Genomic DNA, 11,510 nt, shown 5'->3' with positions numbered 1-11,510 from the left:
TCAATTGTGATAGACACAGCTCCTATATTGAGTTTTACAAAAAAGCATTTCTTTCAACATGCATCCAAATGGTGTTCAATGTCATGTAGTATAAGTGCAACATTTAACATAATTCAACTTCTTTAATCTAAATGCTTGCTGCTTAAGTACATCCCACAGTACAACTAACTTGAGAAAAGCTGAAAATTGTTTAAAAGTTACAGTTTACTCAACATTGCTGTTACATCCTGGATGACTGATGTGTTAAAAAATACTGAATCTTAAGTCTTTCAAATAATCTTGATTCCCGCTTATATTGATTAAGCGTTAAGTCACAAGCTTGGATTGCAAAAACTGTTAAACTAAAATTTTGTTTTTTTCTTTAAAAAAAATTGACCAAGAGTCAGTGATCAGGATCAATTACATTCCCCATCCACCACTCATACTGGATATGCTAGACATCCGCCCCATTTTATTCACGTGCATAGATGCATGGCTTCTGCCACTGTAGTAGCTGCTGTTCATTACTGCTTGGCTACCTATGTAATGTTTGATTGCAAATCACTGGAGTTTTCCTGTAAAACATGGTCATATCCACTCATGCTGCTCTGGCCATGACAGTCACCTCCATCACCACCACTCAGCTATTGTTAGCTGGGCCTCCATAACTGGATTGGATTGACAAGCCCATGACTCCTATTATTTGGCTATCATAAGCACTACTATTTTGCTCCTCCTGTAGAATTCAGGGAGATTTCTACATATCTGTGTTGTATCTTTGCTTTGTCTTTTGACATAGCTGCTGCGGCATCTTCATGAGTAGCAAACTCTGCCATCAGGACCAGTCTCAATGTGTACTCTCACAGGATTGAATGGTGAAAAAAAATTATGTTATTCTCAGTAGTTCTGTAAGATAATTTGTGCATGTATACACAGTGTTCTGTTGTGTTTTGGAAGGTAGAGCCACCATCCTCATATCTGTGATTAGACATTCCTGAAAAACAGTAATCGAGATCTCTTTCAAATCTATCTGACCCAAATCTATAGCCATCATTGTAGCCATTAGAATCATCATAGCCTTGAGAGCCTCCACCCTAAGCATTGTGCCTTATCCTCTCAAAGCAAGTTCCTCTGCCAGTGCTGTCGTACCTTCTGCCAGCTCCTGGTCTGTCATAGGGACTTGGCCACTGTGTGGCCACAAGCTTTTGTGACAGATCATAGTAAGTTCTAACTTCAGCCTGACTGCTCTTATTTTGATATACCTGTGCCCTATTCTTTCCTTGTGTTTCTTTAGAGCCTTTTAACCTATTTCCTATGAAGCAAACTGCACGAAGGGCCCCCCACCCCATACTCCTCTCCTGGAAGTCCATTGGCAATGTTATCCCATTCGGCACAATTTCCAATCCTGAGAAGAATTCTTCCCTGCCACATCCATTGGGGAGTCTTCTAAGCCATCACTGGTCTTGTCAGGACTATTTGGACCAGTGTGCTTCAACATCCAATCCATTTCAACGTTGTTTGACTTGAATTCTCCCTCGTATCTGTGTCCCATAGTTTCTCTTTTTTCAGGGCCAATTTGACTTCATCTTCTGATTCAAGTTCAACAAAAGCCTTGCCACTCAGTCTGCCTTCTGTGGTGTACATGAAATGAATACCTTGAGCCTGGTTCAGTGTCCTGGAGTGAGAACATGCAAAGAAATGACTGAGTGGGGATTTCCCACCTGCTATAACTCCTTCTCCCAGGATGACACCCATGTTTGTCATCCAAGTCATACCCAGCTCTCCTGAAGAGGGGTTCTCACATTATGTCAAATGGGAGGACAGAAATGGTGCATGGAAATGGAGCTTTAAATTAGGAGCATCCTGTTGTTATTGGCAGGAGAAAGTCTAGATTTCAGGTCATTTCTGCAGGGATTGTAGCATTCTGTTGTGCTGGCTGGTTCTCATTTTCTCTTTGATTGGCTTAACAGCAAGTTCAAGTTAATTGATGCAGCAGAAACTAGGAGAGCTAATTGCCCTACCAGAGCCAGCAGGATTGCTGTGTGATGATGTGGTTGTATAATCCTTTCAGACATGGGATTGCTGATTTCGGGTGATTTGCAATGATCAACTAAGCCACTGAAAAATCTAATGTTTTCTTTCTCTTCAAATATGTTTAACGAAATATACATGTGTCTTAGTATATTGGGGATGTTATCAGAAAATTACCATAGACCTTGGCTTATAAATAGCAGAAATTTATTTCTCATAGTTCTGGAGGCAGAAAGTCCAAGATCAAGTTGCCAGCAGATGCAGTGTCCAGTGGGGGCTTGCTTACTGGTTACAGAACACTGTCTTTTTGCTGTGTTCCCAAAGACTACAGGGCCAAAGGCACTCTCGGGGTCTCCTTTATAAGGGTACTAATTTTGTTCATAAGTGCTCCACCCTTATGACCTCATCACTTCCCAAAACCCCGTCTCTAAATGCCATGACTTTGGGGGTTAGGCTTCCAAATATGACTTGGCAGGGCAGTGGGATACAAATATTCAGTCTATAGCACTGGACTCTCTATAAGTGGAATTAAATAATTTCTTTACAGTGTGCATTTACTTTTGTCAATTATTTCAAGATGATTGTTTCTGCCAGATTATTTTACTGATGGTGTAAACTAACCCAGATTATTGTTCATAGGTCTGAGATGGATTACGGTTATGGTATATAGAACCTGGCACAGTCGTAGATTTGTTATTAGATTTCAACAATTCTCCTACCATTTTTAAGCTAAATTTGGAGGTGGTCTAAACTAATTTTGGAAGTTCTTTAGAAATAGTGCAAGTGTGTTTTGTATGACCATACGGGGTGTTCTCTAATGAATGGTAAAGAAATCAATGGAACATACCATGTGGTTGTATTGCCACCCTTGGTCTCATTGCTAGTCTCCTAAATTTATTCTATCAGATTGGCTAATGCTATTTGACCCTGGCCTTGTGGATTTTGATTTTTATGCATTCACAGAAAATTTTGGTCTCATGGTGGTTCTCAGTCAAGCAGTAGGAGAGGAATGAAAAATAGCTTTACCTTCTGCAATTTACTTTCTTAATCAACATTTATAAGTAAACAAGGTAGAAGAAATCATGAATGACTCCTTGTGATTTGTCCTGAGGCTTAATCTCTAAATCATTTGTAAAGAGCCAACTGTGGGAATTACCTGTAGCAGCAAAATCATAAAAAATATGAGGTTGTTGGAATGCAATGAAGTATTCTTGCAAGAATTCTCTTGTTCTGTCAGAATATGGTTCAGAAATGAATAAGAGTCTCAGCTAACATAGATTCTTATAGACTGGAAAAAAAAAGCATAGATTTATAATTACCCACTCATCAATTTGACCTGAATAACAGCAGGTATCTGAAGATTAGATCTTCATTTCAGGAAGATAGAGGTGACAAATTTAAGGAGAGATGCAACTGTAGCAAATTTAAATTTTCTTTTCAAGACAAGAAGTCAGCTGTCAGGAACTACTGCTGGGATAAGCAGTAATGAAGAGTTCCATGGGCCAGCTCCTCAGTAAAACAAGGACAACTACCGAAAATACATCTTATTTATTTATTTATGCTTTTTAAAATTTTTATTTATTTATTTATTTTTATTTAATTTTTTTTTTTTTTTTTTTTTTTTTTTTTTTTTTTTTTTTTACTGATGACAGAATTTTTACTTGCAAAATAAAAGGTGTTAACAAACAATAAAATAAATCTGGTGCTGTGTACCATATGATAAATGAGAGAATGAACAATTGCAACAAAATCATCTTCTCTCTGAGCTTGACAGCAGGACTAGTCAACCTACTTTCCAGAAATATTTCATCACCAAACCTGTCATTTACCTACCCAGTTTTCTACTGACCTTCATGTCAGGTGTTCTTTTCTTTTTTTTTTATTCAAAAATGTTGATATTTAATTTAAATATAAATGAACTAGATACTGTAACTAAAAAGCATAAATATTCAACATATTTAAAAAACAAGTACTGATTCTATGCTGTATACATATGTCACACTTTAAATATCAATACATCAATAGGTTAAAAGCAAAAGATAGGGAAAGTAAGCATGAGAAATCTGAAGTAGAGCTATTAATATAGAATAAATTTCCAGAAAAAGTATTTTCAGAGATAAAGGGAAACATTTAATAATAGGGCAACTTCTTCAAGAAAGTGTAACAATCCTAATTGTGTATGTACCTAATAACAAAATTTCAAAATACACAAAGTACAATTTAATAAAACTACAAAGTCAAATCCACAATCATATTTGGAGATTTTAAACCCCCTCACTTTGCTGGAAGGAGTAATGATACAGAAGGCTTAACAACATTATCAGCCACCTTGGCCTACTTGTTATTTATAGAGAACTATACACAAAAATGACAAGTAGAAAATTAGTAAGGCTAGACTATATTCTGTCATAAAATAAGCTTTGAGAAATTTTTTAAAACTTGAAATCATGCAGACTGTGTTTCCTGCATGATTTATTACATTAGAAAACAATAACTTTAAAATATACAGAACCCCACCACCATGTCTCAACTACTTCAAAATTAAACAACACCCTTAGAAATATCTCATAGGTCAAAGAAAGCACAAGAAATAAAATAATAATTGCTTTGATCTAAGTGATAATAAAAGCTTAAAATATCAGAATCTCTGAGATGAAACAGTACTCAGATAAACACTTATAACTTAAAGTACTTGAATCAGAAAGAAGCTAGATTAACAATCAAATTATTTTCAAATTAGGTAGTAGGAAGGAAAAAATAAGAGTAGGAGCAGAAATATATGAAATAGAAAAGAAATAATGCAGCTCAAAGTTGATAAAGATCTAACAAGTCTAATCAAGAAAAAAGCAAGAACACAAAAATTATTTTAGAGAAGGATCTATATGTTGCTGAGAAGAAAGTGTATTCAGTCATTGATGGATAACATATTCTATATATGTCTGTTAAGTCTCAATTATCAATTGTATTTTAAAAATACATTTTTAAAGTCTGGGAATTAGCCTAAGTTCATGCAGCAAATGAAGAAATATTTATTAAAAATTAAAAGAAAGAAAATCTATTAAAACATGGTGGGAATAGCAAGAGCCTGTGGCATCTGAGCCCTCTCCAAGTTCCTTATTCCCTGATAGCAGATAGCTCAACTTGACAGAATGTCTGCTTCAAGTGAGTGTTGCCAAGAAGTGGGCTCTTCTCAATTTGCTCTTGTTCAAGGGGTATGACGTTTCACCAGGAAGCACAGGCTTTTAGCATTTTTCATCACCTCAAACTGAGTTGAGCCGCCCTGATAGAGTAGAGGAGCTATCCCAGGTAAGAACACGGGGCCCCAATCATTCCTAGCTCATTCATTTGGCAGAGTTTTCAAGCCAGGGAGGGAAGTCAAGACCAGAGTTTACCATACTTGTCTCTAGTGCTTGGAGACTTTGTCCATGGTGGAGGTAGTCCATTCAAAAACAGAGCTCTGAAATTTTTCCCAAAATTTATTTAAAACAGAATATGGGCAAGTTTAAAACTAAGGGTGCTATCAAAAGTAATGTGTTGGGGCTGGAATTATAGCTCAGTGGTAGAGTGCTTGCCTGGCATGTGTGAGGCACTGTGTTCGATCCTCAAAGGTATTGTGTCCATCTACAACTAAAAATATTTTTTTAAAAAATGTGTCTTGCTGGGGCTCAGACCCTGGGAAACAGATTCAGGATCCTGGCAGGTGAAAGAAGATGTAAACTACAGTTGGGAGAGTAAACATGCTTTATTCCAGGTGGCAGCAGATCCCAAGTCTGCTTTTTTGTGTGCAGGGCACACAAAGAAGGTCCAGTGCCAAAAAGTTACATAAGTGAACACATGCTCACAAGCAGATAGTTATGACCTTGAGTAATATGCTGAATCAAGTTTATGACCTTGACTGCATAACTAAAAAAACCTGTTGGTATAAGCTAAGGAGTGGGATAGCTGGGTCATATGGTGGTTCCATTCAAAGTTTACTGAGGAATCGTCATACTGCTTTCCAGAGTGGTTGCACCAGTTTGCCATCCCAATAGCAATATATGAGTGAGCCTTTTCCCCAATGTCTTCACCAACATTTATTGTTACTTGTATTTTTTTTTTTAGAGACAGAGGGAGAGAAAGAGAGAGAGAGGGAATTTTTTAATATTTATATTTTAGTTTTTCGGCAGACACAACATCTTTATTTGTATGTGGTGTTGAGGATCAAACCCAGCGCTGCGCACATGCCAGGGGAGCACACTACCGCTTGAGCCACATCCCCAGTCCTTGTATTCTTGATAGTTGCCATTCTGACTGGAGTAAGATGGAATCTCAGTGAAATTTTAATTTGCATTTCTCTAATTGCTAGAGATGTTGAACATTTTTTCATACATTTGTTGACCATTTGTATTTCTTCTTCTGTGAAGTGCCTGTTCAGTTCCTTTACCCATTTATTGATCAGGTTATTTGGTTTTCTGGTGTTTTTTTTATTAGTTATAGGTGGACTCAATACCTTTATTTTATTTTTTTGTTGTTTTATGTGGTGCTGACAATCAAACTCAGTGCCTCACACATGCTAGGCAAGCACTTTACCACTGAGCCTCAACCCCAGCCCCGGTGTTAGGTTTTTTTTGAGTTCTTTGTATATCCTGGAGATGAATGCTTTGTCTGAGGTACAGGTGGCAAAGATTTTTTTCCCACTCTGTAGGCTCTCTCTTCATGTGCTTGATTGTTTCCTTTGCTGTGAAGAAACTTTTTAGTTTGATACCATCTCATTTATTGATTCTTGATTTTACTTCTTGTGCTTTGGAGTCTTATTGAGGAAGTCTGTTTCTGAGCCGATATGATAGAAAGTTGGGCCTACATTTTCTTCGAGTATGAGCAGGGTCTCTGGTCTAATGCCAAGGTCATTAATCCACTTTGAATTGAGTTTTGTGCAGGATGAGAATTAGGTTTCAGTTTCATTCTGCTACATATGAATTTCCAGTTTTCTGAGCACTATTTGTTGAAGAGGCTATCTTTTTTCCAATATATGTTTTTGGCACCTTTGTCTAGTATGAGATAACTGCATTTATGTGGGTATGTCTCTGTGTCTTCTATTCTGTTCCATTGTGGGCTTTCAATTCTATTTTTGTGCCAATACAATGCTGTTTTTGTTACTATAGCGCTATCAATCTTATAATTTAAGGTCTGGTATTGTGATACCTTTGCATTGCTTTTCTCACTAAGGATTGCTTTGGCTATTCTGGGTCTCTTATTTTTCCAAATGAATTTCACAACTACTTTTTCTATGTCTATGAAGAATACCCAAAGGACTTAAAATCACTTATACTACAGTAACTCAGCCATATCAGTATTTATAGCAGCTCAATTCACAATAGATATACTATGGAACCAACCATAGGTGCCCTTCAACAGATTAATGGATAAAGAAGATCTTTTATATATACACAATGGAATATTATTCAGTTATAAAGAAGAATGAAAGTGTGGAATTTGCCAGTAGATGGATGGAACTGGAGAATATCATGCTTAGTGAAATAAGCCAGTCAAAAAACCCCAAAGATTTAATATTCTCTTTGATATGTGGATGCTAACCCACAACAAGAGAGGGTGTGGAGGGGAAGTATAGAACTTTATTGGATTAGACAAAGGGGATAAAGGGAAGGGAGAGGGGCTGGGAATAGGAAAGACAGTAGAATGAATCAGACATAACGTTTGTATGCTCATACATGAATACACGACCAGTTCATCACCACATCATGTTCAACCACAAGAATGGGATCAAAATTGTAATGGGTTGCACCCCATGTATATATAATATGTCAAAACACACCCTACTGTCATGTATATTTAAAAACAAAACAAAATAAAATAACTGGCCGGAAGTCTCAGTGAGGGAGCATAATGATATTTATCTTGGGTCTGCCCCACACAGTGGAAATTTGGTTGGTAATCAAATAAGTGGAGGGTGTTAACTCCTTTAACTTGTGAGTAACAAGATAAACCAAGGCCAGGTTTATTAGGGAGAACTGGAGAGAAACAGATAAGAAGAACTCTCTTCTGATCAGAACAAATCTCCAAGAGTGGTTTTAAAAACTATCGCCATCTAACTGATTAGAATAAAACAAAATAAAACAAAACTACCATAGCCTAAATTTAATCGAATGAGACTGTGGAACAATTTGTGCCCAAATTGAAAACAATGGAGCCACGACCTGGCAATTAGTGGAGCCCAACAGCTGAAAGTGACATAAAGTGAGGCAGAGATCAGGGAAAGAGAGATCAAGGAGAGTCCTGCTAAAACCACTGTCATCCCAGAGATTTCATCATGGTGAGGGAAATAGACTTCACTCAAACAGTCTATCCAAGTTGCTAAGCAAAAAAGAAAGAGAACAATAATAAAAATAAGCCCCAGACAGGGCATTGGAATTAGGGGGAGAGAAATCACCAGTTAGAGTTGTGATAATGTTACCTAAAATACCCAATTTTCTATAAAAAGTTATGAGACATGCATAGAAACAGGACAGTTTTACTTCTCCATGGGTGTGGGGAGTAAGCAACAGAAATTGCCTGTGAGAGGGCCTAGGTGTCAGATTTAACAAAGACTTCGAAACAAATATGTCTAAAGAGCTAAAGGAAACCATGCCTAAAGAAGGCATGATGACAATGTCTCATTAAATAAAGGATATCAATAAAAAGAAATTATAGAAAGAACCAAATGGAAATTAGGGAGTTGAAAAGTATAACTGAATCAAAAAATTTACTAGAAGTGCTCAACAGTAGATATGAACTGGCAGAGGGAAGGTCAGTGGACTTGTAGACAGATTGGTAGAGAATATACAAGTTGAAGAAAAAAGAATAAAGAAAAAATATAAATTAAAAATAAAAGTAAAGGATAGAAATAAAAATTAAAAAATAAAGAATGTCAAGGAAGTATGAGATACAAAAAAAGTACACTTACACACATAATGACAAAGATAGAAGGAGAGAGAAAGGAGGAGAAAAATATTTTAGTAAATATGGATAAAAGCTTATTAAGTTTGATGTAAATCAATTCATCTACACATTCAGGAAATCCACAGAATGTACAAGTAGGATACATTTGAAGAGGTCCAAATCCAGACATATCATTGTAAAAATGCTGAGATCAAAAGCCAAAGGGAAAACTTTGAGACAAGAGATAAATATTGGGAACAGTAAGGAGAAAAAGTACCATTGTTTACTATCGGTAAGAATGTAAATTGGTACAACCACTATGGAAAATAGTATGGAGGTTCCTTGGAACATTAAAAATAAAACTACCTTAAGATCCAGAAATTGCACTCCTGGATCTATACCCAAAGGAAATTAAATCAGTATGTTAAAAAGGAACCTGTACTTCATGTCCATGGAAACATTATTCACAATAGCCAATATATAGACACAACCTAAGTAAGTGTCCATAGATGGACAAATGGATAAAGAATGTGTGTGTGTGTGTGTGTGTGTGTGTGTGTGTGTGTGGTGTATTGCAATATTAGTCATTAAAAAGAAGGAAATCTGTCATTTGTGACAACATGGATGAACCTCAAGGGCATTATGCTAGGTGAAATAAGTCAGGCAGAAAAAGACAAATGCTCCATGATTGCGCTGGTTTATGACATCCACAAAAGCAGATGAAATTCAGAAATAGAGAGTAGAATAGTGGTTTCCAGAGGCTGGGTATGAGGAGGTGGAGAGAAGTTAGTTAAAGGGCGCAGACTTTCATTTAGGAAAGGAGTAGGTTCTGAAGATCTATAGAGCATAGTGACTACAGCTAATAGCTTTATATTGAATACTTGGAATTTGCTAAGAAAGTAGATCTTAGGTGCTCTTACCTCATATAAAAAAATGGTACCAGGGAGGTAAGGAATATGGTAACTAGCTTGATTGGGGTAACCATTTTACAAATGTGTATACATATGTACATACACATTTAAGGTAAAAAACATGATGATAGCCAAGATATGGATACAACTCAAGAGTCCATAGATGAATGAATGAATGGATAAATAATATATGGTGTGTGTGCACGTGTGTATATGTTTGTGCACACACACATTGCAATATTACTCAGTCATTAAAAAGAAATATTCATTGTCCAAAATCATCAGATTGTCCACCTTAAATGTATGCAATTTTGGTCAATTATACCTCAATAAGACTGAAAAAAGGAGAAAATCTTGGAGAAAGATGATTGTGAGAAAAATGATCTGTTATGTTTGTGGGGTCATCAATAGGATCAACAGTGGACTTCTCACAGAAAAAATGGAGGCCAAGAAACAAGCAATCCTGATTCAGTAATGCTAAAATCAGAGGCTTACAGATCTGCAGCCCCAGAGAGATACTTCCACATATGGTCAATTATGTGCCAATACTTCCTAATCCTGTGTGCATTGCAGATATCACTAATCAATCGTGATCCTTCTTCCCTTTGAACACAGTCTCAGTCTCAGAATATTCATAAACGACCATCCATCCAGGAAGCCACTGCCAGTCAACCAGAGCATGCACATGATAGAAAATACAGCATTTGCCATGTCAGCCTCATTTCACATGTGAGGAGGTCAAAGGCTGGATGTTGCAGAGTTGGAGGTAGACTCACAGAAGTGTCCAATCCTCATGAAAACTGGTCCTGAGCACCGCACTGCTTTTGTTCATATCCAGCCAGTGTTACAGGTCCTTCTAAATTTCTACCTCAGGAGCTTTTTAAATTTTAATAACTTGCTGTATTCCATATGAACAGACAGCTGTAGGACTGCAGTGTTCATGCTTGAAAAGGTATGATTAGTTCGAGAGAGCTTGTTATAATATTTCAGGTTTCTCTGGGATTTTGCTGGGGTTTGAAGCTATGCTCTGGACAGAGGCCTCTCAGTCTTCTTGCAGGATTTGAACTTTGGCTGAGGTGAGGAAGTAGCTTCCTGTCAATCCTGCCCAGTCCTAGGCACAGGAGTATCCTGCTGGCAAAACTGAGTATTACTGGCACCCTGAAGGGGGTTCTAAATTTCCTTGGGTATAGCCTCTCATCTGTCTCTAGTTTAGAAGATGGTCCTAGCCAGACCCGTAGCTGCCTCAGGTGAGTGAACCATAACAAGTGTGTATTTGGCTCATACTTATTGCAATGGACAGCCAGAAGTTGATAACACAGTGTACCCTAACTCAGCCTTAGAGTTTTCAGTTATTTAGTTAGGATTTCCTTTTTGCACCCCCACTACTTTCCTCTTTTAGTAAAGCATCAACTTTGAGAGCTTGACTGGCTTGGGAAATCAGTTCTATAACAGTCTCCTGCTCCTGCCTAAATCTGCTGGGAGATGTCTGCCATTGAGACAGTGTGAATCACAGCTTCCAAGGAAGATTCAACTGAGCCTCTTTCTCCTGTCCCCATTTTTTCTCTTTTCATGCAGTTCTCTGTCCTCCACAGGTCCATCCCTCTATCCTGAAAGTGTCTCCTTTTCCAGCTCTGCCAATGGATGGGTGTAGTGTTGGCATTCAGAAAACTCCAA

The 11,510-nt window shown here is 37.3% G+C and overlaps 1 pseudogene; it reads right to left on the bottom strand.

Annotated features, from left to right (window-relative positions):
- Positions 1-515: 515 nt before the first annotated feature.
- On the bottom strand, positions 516-1,635 carry LOC114082719 (heterogeneous nuclear ribonucleoprotein H-like; annotated as a pseudogene).
- Between the last annotated feature and the right edge of the window lie 9,875 nt (positions 1,636-11,510).

The sequence above is a fragment of the Marmota flaviventris genome, chromosome 2 (assembly GCF_047511675.1).
Source record: "Marmota flaviventris isolate mMarFla1 chromosome 2, mMarFla1.hap1, whole genome shotgun sequence".
NCBI classification, from domain to species: Eukaryota; Metazoa; Chordata; class Mammalia; order Rodentia; family Sciuridae; genus Marmota; species Marmota flaviventris.
The sequence above is the reverse complement of the archived record's forward strand: the minus strand, read 5'-3'. Positions and strand labels throughout refer to the sequence as shown.